At 38.5% G+C, this 10896-nt stretch overlaps 2 non-coding genes across 2 annotated transcripts; both read left to right on the plus strand.

Annotated features, from left to right (window-relative positions):
* The first annotated feature begins 923 nt into the window (after positions 1-923).
* LOC130971195 (small nucleolar RNA R71) lies at positions 924-1031 on the plus strand. The gene has a single exon (XR_009082428.1). It is a non-coding gene; the product is annotated as a small nucleolar RNA R71 (small nucleolar RNA).
* A 4745-nt stretch (positions 1032-5776) lies between these two features.
* LOC130972545 (small nucleolar RNA R71) lies at positions 5777-5884 on the plus strand. Its single transcript, XR_009083708.1, has one exon. It is a non-coding gene; the product is annotated as a small nucleolar RNA R71 (small nucleolar RNA).
* Positions 5885-10896: the final 5012 nt, after the last annotated feature.

The raw sequence follows: 10896 nt of genomic DNA on the forward strand, positions 1-10896 counted from the left end.
CTCATGAAAGGCAGAAGTAAATCCAATGGAATCTCTATGGTCTCATTGTGAGTCTCAGATTCCCATGGTTCCTCATTGGGGAACTCATTGGAGGCTAGTGGACGTCCAGTGAGGTCTTCCTCAGTGGCGTTCACTGCCTCTTCTTCCTCCCAGAATTCGGCCATGTTGATGGCTTTGCACTCTCCTTTTGGATTTTCTTCTGTGTTGCTTGGGAGAGTACTAGGAGGGAGTTCAGTAACTTTCTTGCTCAGCTGTCCCACTTGTGCCTCCAAATTCCTAATGGAGGACCTTGTTTCAGTCATGAAACTTTGAGTGGTTTTGATTAGATCAGAGACCATAGTTGCTAAGTCAGAGGGGTTCTGCTTAGAATTCTCTGTTTGCTGCTGAGAAGATGATGGAAAAGGCTTGCCATTGCTAAACCTATTTCTTCCACCATTATTGTTGTTGAAACCTTGTTGAGGTCTCTCTTGATTCTTCCATGAGAAATTTGGGTGATTTCTCCATGAAGAATTATAGGTGTTTCCATAGGGTTCTCCTAGGTAATTCACCTCTTCCATTGAAGGGTTCTCAGGATCATAAGCTTCTTCCTCAGATGAAGCATCCTTAGTACTACTTGGTGCGTTTTGCATTCCAGACAAACTCTGAGAGATCAAATTGACTTGTTGAGTCAATATTTTGTTCTGAGCCAGAATGGCATTCAGAGCATCAATCTCAAGAACTCCTTTCTTCTGATTAGTCCCATTGTTCACAGGATTCCTTTCAGAAGTGTACATGAATTGGTTATTTGCAACCATTTCAATTAGTTCTTGAGCTTCTGCAGGCGTCTTCTTCAGATGAAGAGATCTTCCAGCAGAGCTATCCAAAGACATCTTGGATAGTTCAGAGAGACCATCATAGAAAATACCTATGATGCTCCATTCAGAAAGCATGTCAGAAGGACACTTTCTGATTAATTGTTTGTATCTTTCCCAAGCTTCATAGAGGGATTCTCCATCCTTCTGTCTGAAGGTTTGGACTTCCACTCTAAGCTTACTCAATTTTTGAGGTGGAAAGAACTTTGCCAAGAAGGCATTGACTAGCTTTTCCCAAGAGTCCAGGCTTTCTTTAGGTTGAGAATCCAACCATATTCGAGCTCTGTCTCTTACAGCAAAAGGGAATAGCATGAGTCTGTAGACCTCAGGGTCAACCCCATTAGTCTTGACAGTGTCACAGATTTGCAAGAATTCAGCTAGGAACTGATGAGGATCTTCCAATGGGTTTCCATGGAACTTGCAATTCTGTTGCATTAGAGAAACTAATTGAGGCTTAAGCTCAAAGTTGTTTGCTCTAATGGCAGGGATAGAGATGCTTCTCCCATAGAAGTCGGGAGTAGGTGCAGTAAAGTCACCCAGCACCTTCCTTGCATTGTTTGTATTGTTGTTGTTTTCGGCTGCCATGTGTTCTTCTTCTTTGAAGAATTCGGTCAGGTCCTCTAAAGAGAGTTGTGCTTTAGCTTCTCTTAGCTTTCGCTTCAAGGTCCTCTCAGGTTCAGGGTCAGCTTCAACAAGAATGCTTTTGTCTTTGCTCCTGCTCATAAGAAAGAGAAGGGAACAAGAAAATGTGGAATCCTCTATGTCACAGTATAGAGATTCCTTGAAGTGTCAGAGGAAAAGAAGAGTAGAAGACAGAAGTAGAAAATTCGAATTTATCAGAAAGAATGAAGTTCGAATTTTGCATTAAGGGATATTGTTAGTCCATAAATAGAAGGATGTGAGGAGAAGGGAAGTAATTTTCGAAAATTAAGTGAAAGATTTTGAAAATATTTTTGAAAAACATTACTTAATTTTCGAAAATAAAAGTGGGAAAGAAATAAAATAATTTTTGAAAAAGATTTTGAAATTAGAAGTCAAAAAGATTTGATTGAAAACTATTTTGAAAAAGATGAGGTTAAGAAGATATGATTGATTTTAAAAAAAATGTGATTGAGAAGATATGATTTGAAAAACATTTTAAAAAAGATTTGGTTTTGAAAATTAAAAACTTGACTAACAAGAAAAGATATGATTCAAACATTAAACCTTTCTCAACAGAAAAGGCAACATACTTGAAATGTTGAATCAAATCATTAATTGATAGTAAGTATCTTTGAAAAAGGAAAGGAATTGATTTTGAAAACATTTGATTGAAAAGATATGATTTGAAAAAGATTTGATTTTGAAAAACTTTGAAAACTTGAAAAAAATTGATTTGAAAACAAAATTCTCCCCCTTGTGCCATCCTGGCGTTAAACGCCCAGAATGGTGCACATTCTGGCGTTTAACGCCCAAAACTATACCCTTTTGGGCGTTAAACGCCCAACCAGGTACCCTGGCTGGCGTTTAAACGCCAGTCTGTCCTTTTTCACTGGGCGTTTTGAACGCCCAGCTTTTTCTGTGCAATTCCTCTGCTGTATGTTCTGAATCTTCAATTCTCTGTATTATTGACTTGAAAGGACACAAATTAAAAATATTTTTGGATTTTTAATAATGAAGAATAATTAAAATGCAACTAAAATCAAATAACAATGCATGCAAGACACCAAACTTAGCAGTTTGTATACTACTGACACTAATGAGAATGCATATGAGACACACAAAATACTTCAAGTCAATAGAATTCAAAGATTAGAGCACGGAAATCATCAAGAACATCTTGAAGATCACTAAGACACATGAATGAATGCATGCAATTGACACCAAACTTAAGATGAGACTAGTGTCTCAACAAGAAACATAACATATTTTTGGTCTTTTTATGATTTTTTTTTTATTTTTTTGTGTTTTTCGAAAATTAAGTGGAAAAAGATATCAAAATTCTTAATGAGAATTCCAGGAATCAGTGCAATGTTAGTCTAAGACTCCGGTCCAGGAATTAGACATGGCTTCACAGCCAGCCAAGCTTTCAAAGAAAGCTTCGGTCCAAAACACTAGACATGGCCAAAGGCCAGCCAAGCCTTAGCAGATCACTGCTCCAAAAGCAAGATTGACAAAAATCAACAAGCTCTTGTGATGATAAGTTGAAACCTCGGTCCAATGAAATTAGACATGGCTTCTCAGCCAGCCAGATTTCAACAAATCATCATGAAACTCTAGAATTCATCTTCAAGAATTTCAAAAAAAAATACCTAATCTAAGCAACAAGATGAACCGTCAGTTGTCCAAACTGAACAATCCCCGGCAACGGCGCCAAAAACTTGGTGCGCGAAATTGTGAACAATACTTTTCACAACTCTCATAATCCCTGGTCATGAACTCCAAAAACTTGGTGGTTCAATTCCATGGCATTACACAACTTCGCACAACTAACCAGCAAGTGCACTGGGTCGTCCAAGTAATACCTTACGTGAGTAAGGGTCGATCCCACGGAGATTGTTAGTATGAAGCAAGCTATGGTCATCTTGTAAATCTTAGTCAGGCAGACTCAAATGGATATGGTGATGAACGAAAATAACATAAAAGATAAAGATAGAGATACTTATGTAATTCATTGGTAGGAACTTCAGATAAGCGCATGAAGATGCCTTCCCTTCCGTCTCTCTGCTTTCCTACTGTCTTCATCCAATCCTTCTTACTCCTTTCCATGGCAAGCTTGTGTAGGGTTTCACCGTTGTCAATGGCTACCTCCCATCCTCTCAGTGAAAACGATTGCATATGCTCTGTCACAGCACGCGGAATTCAGCTGTCGGTTCTCGGTCAGGCCGGAATAATATCCATTGATACTTTTGCGTCTGTCACTAACGCCCCGCCTGCTAGGAGTTTGAAGCACGTCACAGTCATTCAATCATTGAATCCTACTCAGAATACCACAGACAAGGTTAGACCTTCCGGATTCTCTTGAATGCTGCCATCAGTTCTCGCCTATACCACGAAGACTCTGATCTCACGGAATGGTTGGCTCGTTTGTCAGGCGAGCACTCGATTGTCAGGCGATCAACCATGCATCGTGCAATCAGGAATCCAAGAGATATTCACTAGAGCCTCGTTTGCTTGTAGAACAAGAGTGGTTGTCAGTCACTTTGTTCATAAGTGAGAATGATGATGAGCGTCACATAATCATCACATTCATCATGTTCTTGGGTGCAAATGAATATCTTAGAACAAGAACAAGCGGAATTGAATGGAAGAACAATAGTAATTGCATTAATACTCGAGGTACAGCAAAGCTCCACACCTTAATCTATGGTGTGTAGAAACTCCACCGTTGAAAATACATAAGCATAAGGTCTAGGCATGGCCGAATGGCCAGCCTCCCAATGATCTAAGATAGCATAAAACACGAAGATAGCTACCGAGACCTCCTTAATACAATAGTAAAAGGTCCTACTTATAGAAAACTAGTAGCCTAGGGTGTACAGAGATGAGTAAATGACATAAAAATCCACTTCCGGGCCCACTTGGTGTGTGCTTGGGCTGAGCAATGAAGCATTTTCGTGCAGAGACTCTTCTTGGAGTTAAACGCCAGCTTTTATGCCAGTTTGGGCGTTTAACTCCCATTTGGGTGCCAGTTCCAGCGTTTAACGCTAGGATTTCTTGAGGTGACTTTGAACGCCGGTTTGGGCCATCAAATCTTGGGCAAAGTATGGACTATCATATATTGCTGGAAAGCCCAGGATGTCTACTTTCCAACGCCGTTGAGAGCGCGCCAATTGGGCTTCTGTAGCTCCAGAAAATCTACTTCGAGTGCAGGGAGGTCAGAATCCAACAGCATCTGCAGTCCTTTTCAGTCTCTGAATCAGATTTTTGCTCAGGTCCCTCAATTTCAGCCAGAAAATACCTGAAATCACAGAAAAACACACAAACTCATAGTAAAGTCCAGAAAAGTGATTTTTAGCTAAAAACTAATAAAAATATACTAAAAACTAACTAGATCATACCAAAAACATACTAAAAACAATGCCAAAAAGTATATAAATTATCCGCTCATCAGAGGCCAGTGGACGTCCATTGAGGTCTTCCTTAGTGGCGTTCACTGCCTCTTCCTCCTCTCCAAATTCGGCCATGTTGATGGCCTTGCACTCTCCTTTTGGATTTTCTTCTGTATTGCTTGGAAGAGTACTAGGAGGGAGTTCAGTAATTTTCTTGCTCAGCTGTCCCACTTGTGCCTCCAAGTTTATAATGGAGGACCTTGTTTCATTCATGAAACTTTGAGTGGTTTTGATTAGATCAGAGACCATGGTTGCTAAGTCAGAGTGGTTCTGCTTAGAATTCTCTGTCTGTTGCTGAGAAGATGATGGAAAAGGCTTGCCATTGCTAAACCTGTTTCTTCCACCATTATTATTGTTGAAACCTTGTTGAGGTCTCTATTGATCCTTCCATGAGAGATTTGGATGATTTCTCCATGAAGAATTGTAGGTGTTTCCATAGGGTTCTCCCAGGTAATTCACCTCTTCTATTGAAGGGTTCTCAGGATCATAAGCTTCTTTTTCAGATGAAGCATCCTTAGTACTGTCTGGTGCATTTTGCATTCCAGACAGACTTTGAGCAATCAAATTGACTTGCTGAGTCAATATCTTGTTCTGAGCCAATATGGCATTCAGAGTATCAATCTCAATAACTCCTTTTTTCTGATTTGTCCCATTGTTCACAGGATTTTTTTCAGAAGTGTACATGAATTGGTTATTTGCAACCATTTCAATTAGTTCTTGAGCTTCTGTATGCGTCTTCTTCAGATGAAGAGATCCTCCAGCAGAGCTATCCAAAGACATCTTGGATAGTTCAGACAGACCATCATAGAAAATACCTATGATGCTCCATTCAGAAAGCATGTCAAAAGGACATTTTCTGATCAATTGTTTGTATCTTTCCCAAGCTTCATAGAGGGATTCACCTTCTTTCTGTCTGAAGGTTTGGACTTCCACTCTAAGCTTACTCAATTTGTGAGGTGGAAAGAACTTTGCCAAGAAGGCATTGACTAGCTTTTCCCAAGAGTTCAGGCTTTCTTTAGGTTGTGAGTCCAACCATATCCTAGCTCTGTCTCTTACAGCGAAAGGGAATAGCATAAGTCTGTAGACCTCAGGGTCAACCCCATTGGTCTTGACAGTGTCACAGATTTGTAAGAATTCAACTAAAAACTGATGAAGGTCTTCCAATGAAAGTCCATGGAACTTGCAATTCTGTTGCATTAGAGAAACTAATTGAGGCTTAAGCTCAAAGTTGTTTGCTCCAATGGCAGGGATAGAGATGCTTCTCCCATAGAATTCAGGAGTAGGTACAGTAAAGTCACCCAGCACCTTCCTTGCATTGTTGGCATTGTTGTTGTTTTTGGCTGCCATGGGTTCTTCTTCTTTGAAGATTTCTGTTAGGTCCTCTACAGAGAGTTTTGCCTTGGCTTCTCTTAGCTTTCGCTTCAAGGTCCTTTCAGGTTCAGGGTCAGCCTCAACAAGAATGCTTTTGTCTTTGCTCCTGCTTATACGAAAGAGAAGAGAACAAGAAAATGTGGAATCCTCTATGTCACAGTATAGAGATTCCTTGAGGTGTCAGAGGAACAGAAAAAAAAATAGAAGGAAGAGGTAGAAGAATTCAAACGTAGTGAGATAGAGTTCGAATTGTGCATTGAGGAGGAGTGTTACTACATAAATAGAAGGATGTGAGAAGAGAGGAAGAATTTTTCGAAAATTAAGTAAAAGATTTTAAAAAACATTTTGGAAAACACAAATTGATTTTCGAAAACTAAGAGTGGAAAAGAAATCAAGTGATTTTTGAAAAGGATTTTGAAATTAGAAATCAAAAAGATATGATTGAAAACTATTTTGAAAAAGATGTGATTAAAAAGATATGATTGATAAGATATGATTTGAAAAACAATTTAGAAAAAGATTTGATTTTAAAAATTAATGACTTGCCTAACAAGAAAAGATATGATTCAAACATTAAACCTTTCTCAACAGAAAAGGCAACATACTTGAAATGTTGAATCAAATCATTAATTGATGGAAAGAAATTGATTTTGAAAAAGATTTGATTGAAAAGATTTGATTTGAAAAAGATTTGATTTTGAAAAACTTTGAAAACTTGAAAAAAAATTGCATTAAAAACAAAATCTTCCCTCTTGTGCCATCCTGGCGTTAAACGCCCAGAATGGTGCACATTCTGGCGTTTAACGCCCAATGCACTACCCTTTTGGGCGTTAAACGCCCAACCAGGTATCCTGGCTAGCGTTTAAACGCCAGTTTTCCTTTCTTCACTGGGCGTTTTGAACGCCCAGCTTTTTCTGTGTAATTCCTCTGCTGCATGTACTGAATCTTCAGTTCTCTATATTATTGACTTGAAAATAGAGCCAAGATCAAATAAACAATGCATGCAAGACACCAAACTTAAAATGAGACACTGGACTCAAACAAGAAACATAAAATAATTTTTTTTTGGTTTTTATGATTTTGTAATTTTTTTGTGCTTTTTCGAAAATTATATAAAAAAAGAAAATAAAGGTTTTAGAATTCTTAATTAGAACTCCAGGAATCATTGCAATGCTAGTCTAAGACTCCGGTCCAGGAATTAGACATGGCTTCACAGCCAGCCAAGCTTTCAAAGAAAGCTTCGGTCCAAAACACTAGACATGGCCAATGGCCAGCCAAGCCTCAGCAGATCATTGCTCCAACAGCAAGATTGATAGAAATCAACAAGCTCTTGTGATGATAAGTTGAAACCTCGGTCCAATAAGATTAGACATGGCTTCACAGCCAGCCAGACTTCAACAGATCATCATGAAACTCTAGAATTCATTATTAAAGAAATTCTGAAAAAAATAAATACATAATCTAAGCAACAAGATGAACCGTCAGTTGTCCATACTCGAAACAATTCCCGGCAACGGCGCCAAAAACTTGGTGCACGAAATTGTGATCATCAATGGCGCCATCAACATGGTACGCTCATTGCAATCTCAACTCTTTATCACAACTTCGCACAACTAACCAGCAAGTGTACTGGGTCGTCCAAGTAATAAACCTTACGCGAGTAAGGGTCGATCCCACAGAGATTGTTGGTATGAAGCAAGCTATGGTCACCTTGTAAATCTCAGTCAGGCAGACTCAAATGGGTATAGATGATGAATAAAGCATAAAGATAAAGATAGAGATACTTATGCAATTCATTGGTGAGAATTTCAGATAAGCGAATGGAGATGCTTTGTCCCTTCCGTCTCTCTGCTTTCCTACTGTCTTCATCCAATCCTTCTTACTCCTTTCCATAGCAAGCTGTATGCAAGGGTTTCACCGTTGTCAGTGGCTACCTCCCATCCTCTCAGTGGAAATGTTCAACGCACCCTGTCACGGCACAACTATCCAGCTGTCGGTTCTCGATCATGTCGGAATAGAATCCAGTGATTCTTTTGCGTCTGTCACTAACGCCCCACAATCGCGAGTTTGAAGCTCGTCATAGTCATTCAATCATTGAATCTTACTCAGAATACCACAGACAAGGTTTAGACCTTCCGGATTCTCTTGAATGCCGCCATCAGTTCTAGCTTATACCACGAAGACTCTGATCTCACGGAATGGATGGCTCGGTTGTCAGGCGAGCGCTCGTTTGTCAGGCGAGCAACAACCATGCGTCGTGTATCAGGAATCCAAGAGATATCCACCCAATCTAAGGTAGAACGGAGGTGGTTGTCAGTCACACGTTCATAGGTGAGAATGATGATGAGTGTCACGGATCATCCATTCATCAAGTTGAGGAACAAGTGATATCTTGGAACAAGAACAAGCTGAATTGAATAGAAGAACAATAGTAATTGCATTAATACTCGAGGTACAGCAGAGCTCCACACCTTAATCTATGGTGTGTAAAAACTCCACCGTTAAAAATACATAAGAACAAGAGTGATCATTGGCTTCGGCCCCAAGGAGGGAACCAGAAGAACCAAGATCTGATCTAAGAACTAGATGTCCGAAGATGAAAATACAATAGTAAAAGGTCTTATTTATATGGAACTAGTAGCTTAAGAATTACAAAGATGAGTAAAAGACATAAAAATCTACTTCCGGGCCCACTTGGTGTGTTCTTGGGCTGAGCAATGAAGCATTTTCGTGTAGAGACTCTTCTGGAGTTAAACGCCAGCTTTTGTGCCAGTTTGGGCGTTTAACTCCCACTTTGGTGCCAGTTCCGGCGTTTAACGTTGGGAATTCTGAAGGTGACTTTGAACGCCGGTTTGGGCCATCAAATCTTGGGCAAAGTATGAACTATCATATATTGCTGGAAAGCCCAGGATGTCTACTTTCCAACGCCGTTGAGAGCGCGCCAATTGGGCTTCTGTAGCTCCAGAAAATCCATTTCGAGTGCAGGGAGGTCAGAATCCAACAGCATCTGCAGTCCTTTTCAGTCTCTGAATCAAATTTTTGCTCAGGTCCCTCAATTTCAGCCAGAAAATACCTGAAATCACAGAAAAACACACAAACTCATAGTAAAGTCTAAAAAAGTGAATTTTAAATAAAAACTAATAAAAATATACTAAAAACTAACTAAATCCTACTAGAAACATACTAAAAACAATGCCAAAAAGCGTACAAATTATCCGCTCATCAACGCCACATGCTCAAACTCAGCTCACTTGAGATATGGTCTAATCTGCTCAAACCAGCGTCTCATCAAATTTCGTCTGGTGCACAAGATCCGAGGTGCCTATCAAATAAAAAAAAAATTTTAAAAAGAGGGTCAACACATAAAATTACAAATTCACTGTTTATTACAATATAATAAACAAGAGTGATAAAAGTGTACCACTCGATCAAGTCTGCCAGCAATGTGCTCAGCCTGATCCAATTTGTAAAGCGAATGCTCGTAGCCCAATAACTGCTACTCCATCTAACCACACTCTAGTAAAATAAAATAACATATATTGAACTCAGTTCCTTTCACATTAAGTAAATTTTTAAAAGACAACCCTAAACCAGCTAATTGTCTACCTTACATATTAATCAGCTTATAAACTTACTAATTAAAATGTAAACCAACTACATGAAGCCATCAACTAACTCTGTAAATTTACTAATCAATAACTAACTGAAAACTAAATTTTCCTAATCATGTTTCTTTTTAATATAATAACCCTAATTATTCCACCATTTACCATCTAACTCACAACTTAAACTAACCATTCTGACTGAACTATTAACAATTAACTAATAACTTATACTAATTAACATGTTAGCAACTGTACTTGAAAATAATAACATAAAAAATCTAGCTAACATGTTATATACTCTAACTAACATGTAAACAGTAAATAGTAACTCTAAATAACATGTAAAGACTAAACAGTAACTCTAACTAACATGTAAACAGTAACTCTGTAGCTCTAACTAACATATAAACACTAAACAGTAACTCTAACTAACATGAAAATAGTAACTCCAACTAACATGTTATATACCAACCTAAAACTGTAACACCCTCACTACCAGAATATCACGCTTCCGGCTGCGCCACTCTGATAGCAAGGAGTATTACGACTACTTCATATATTTAATATTAAAATAGGAGCCTGTGTCTCGACACTGTATTGCTGATTTCTTTGAAAACCAGAAAATAAATACTTTATCTTAAACAAAAATAAGCAGGCATAGATTCATATACAAGACTCCTAACATAATATCTTATAATATAATATACATATAAAACATACAACTCCTATCCCTCTTACAAAATTGTAATAACAAAGACGAGGGAATAAAATAATCAAAACAATACAACAACGTATAAACCAAACGCAGTATAACACTCTCCTTAATGCCTCTTTTTCTGGTTCCTGAAAAGGTAAAGCTGTAAGAGGGTGAGAATCTAACCACACGGCCTCACCACGAAGTTTCAAAGTTGTCATAAGAAGATATTTAATAAGAAAACTGTTTTCAAGCTCAGTGATTATCATTGTCTTATGAATCTT

This window comes from Arachis stenosperma, chromosome 3 (genome assembly GCF_014773155.1).
Source record: "Arachis stenosperma cultivar V10309 chromosome 3, arast.V10309.gnm1.PFL2, whole genome shotgun sequence".
NCBI lineage: Eukaryota > Viridiplantae > Streptophyta > Magnoliopsida > Fabales > Fabaceae > Arachis > Arachis stenosperma.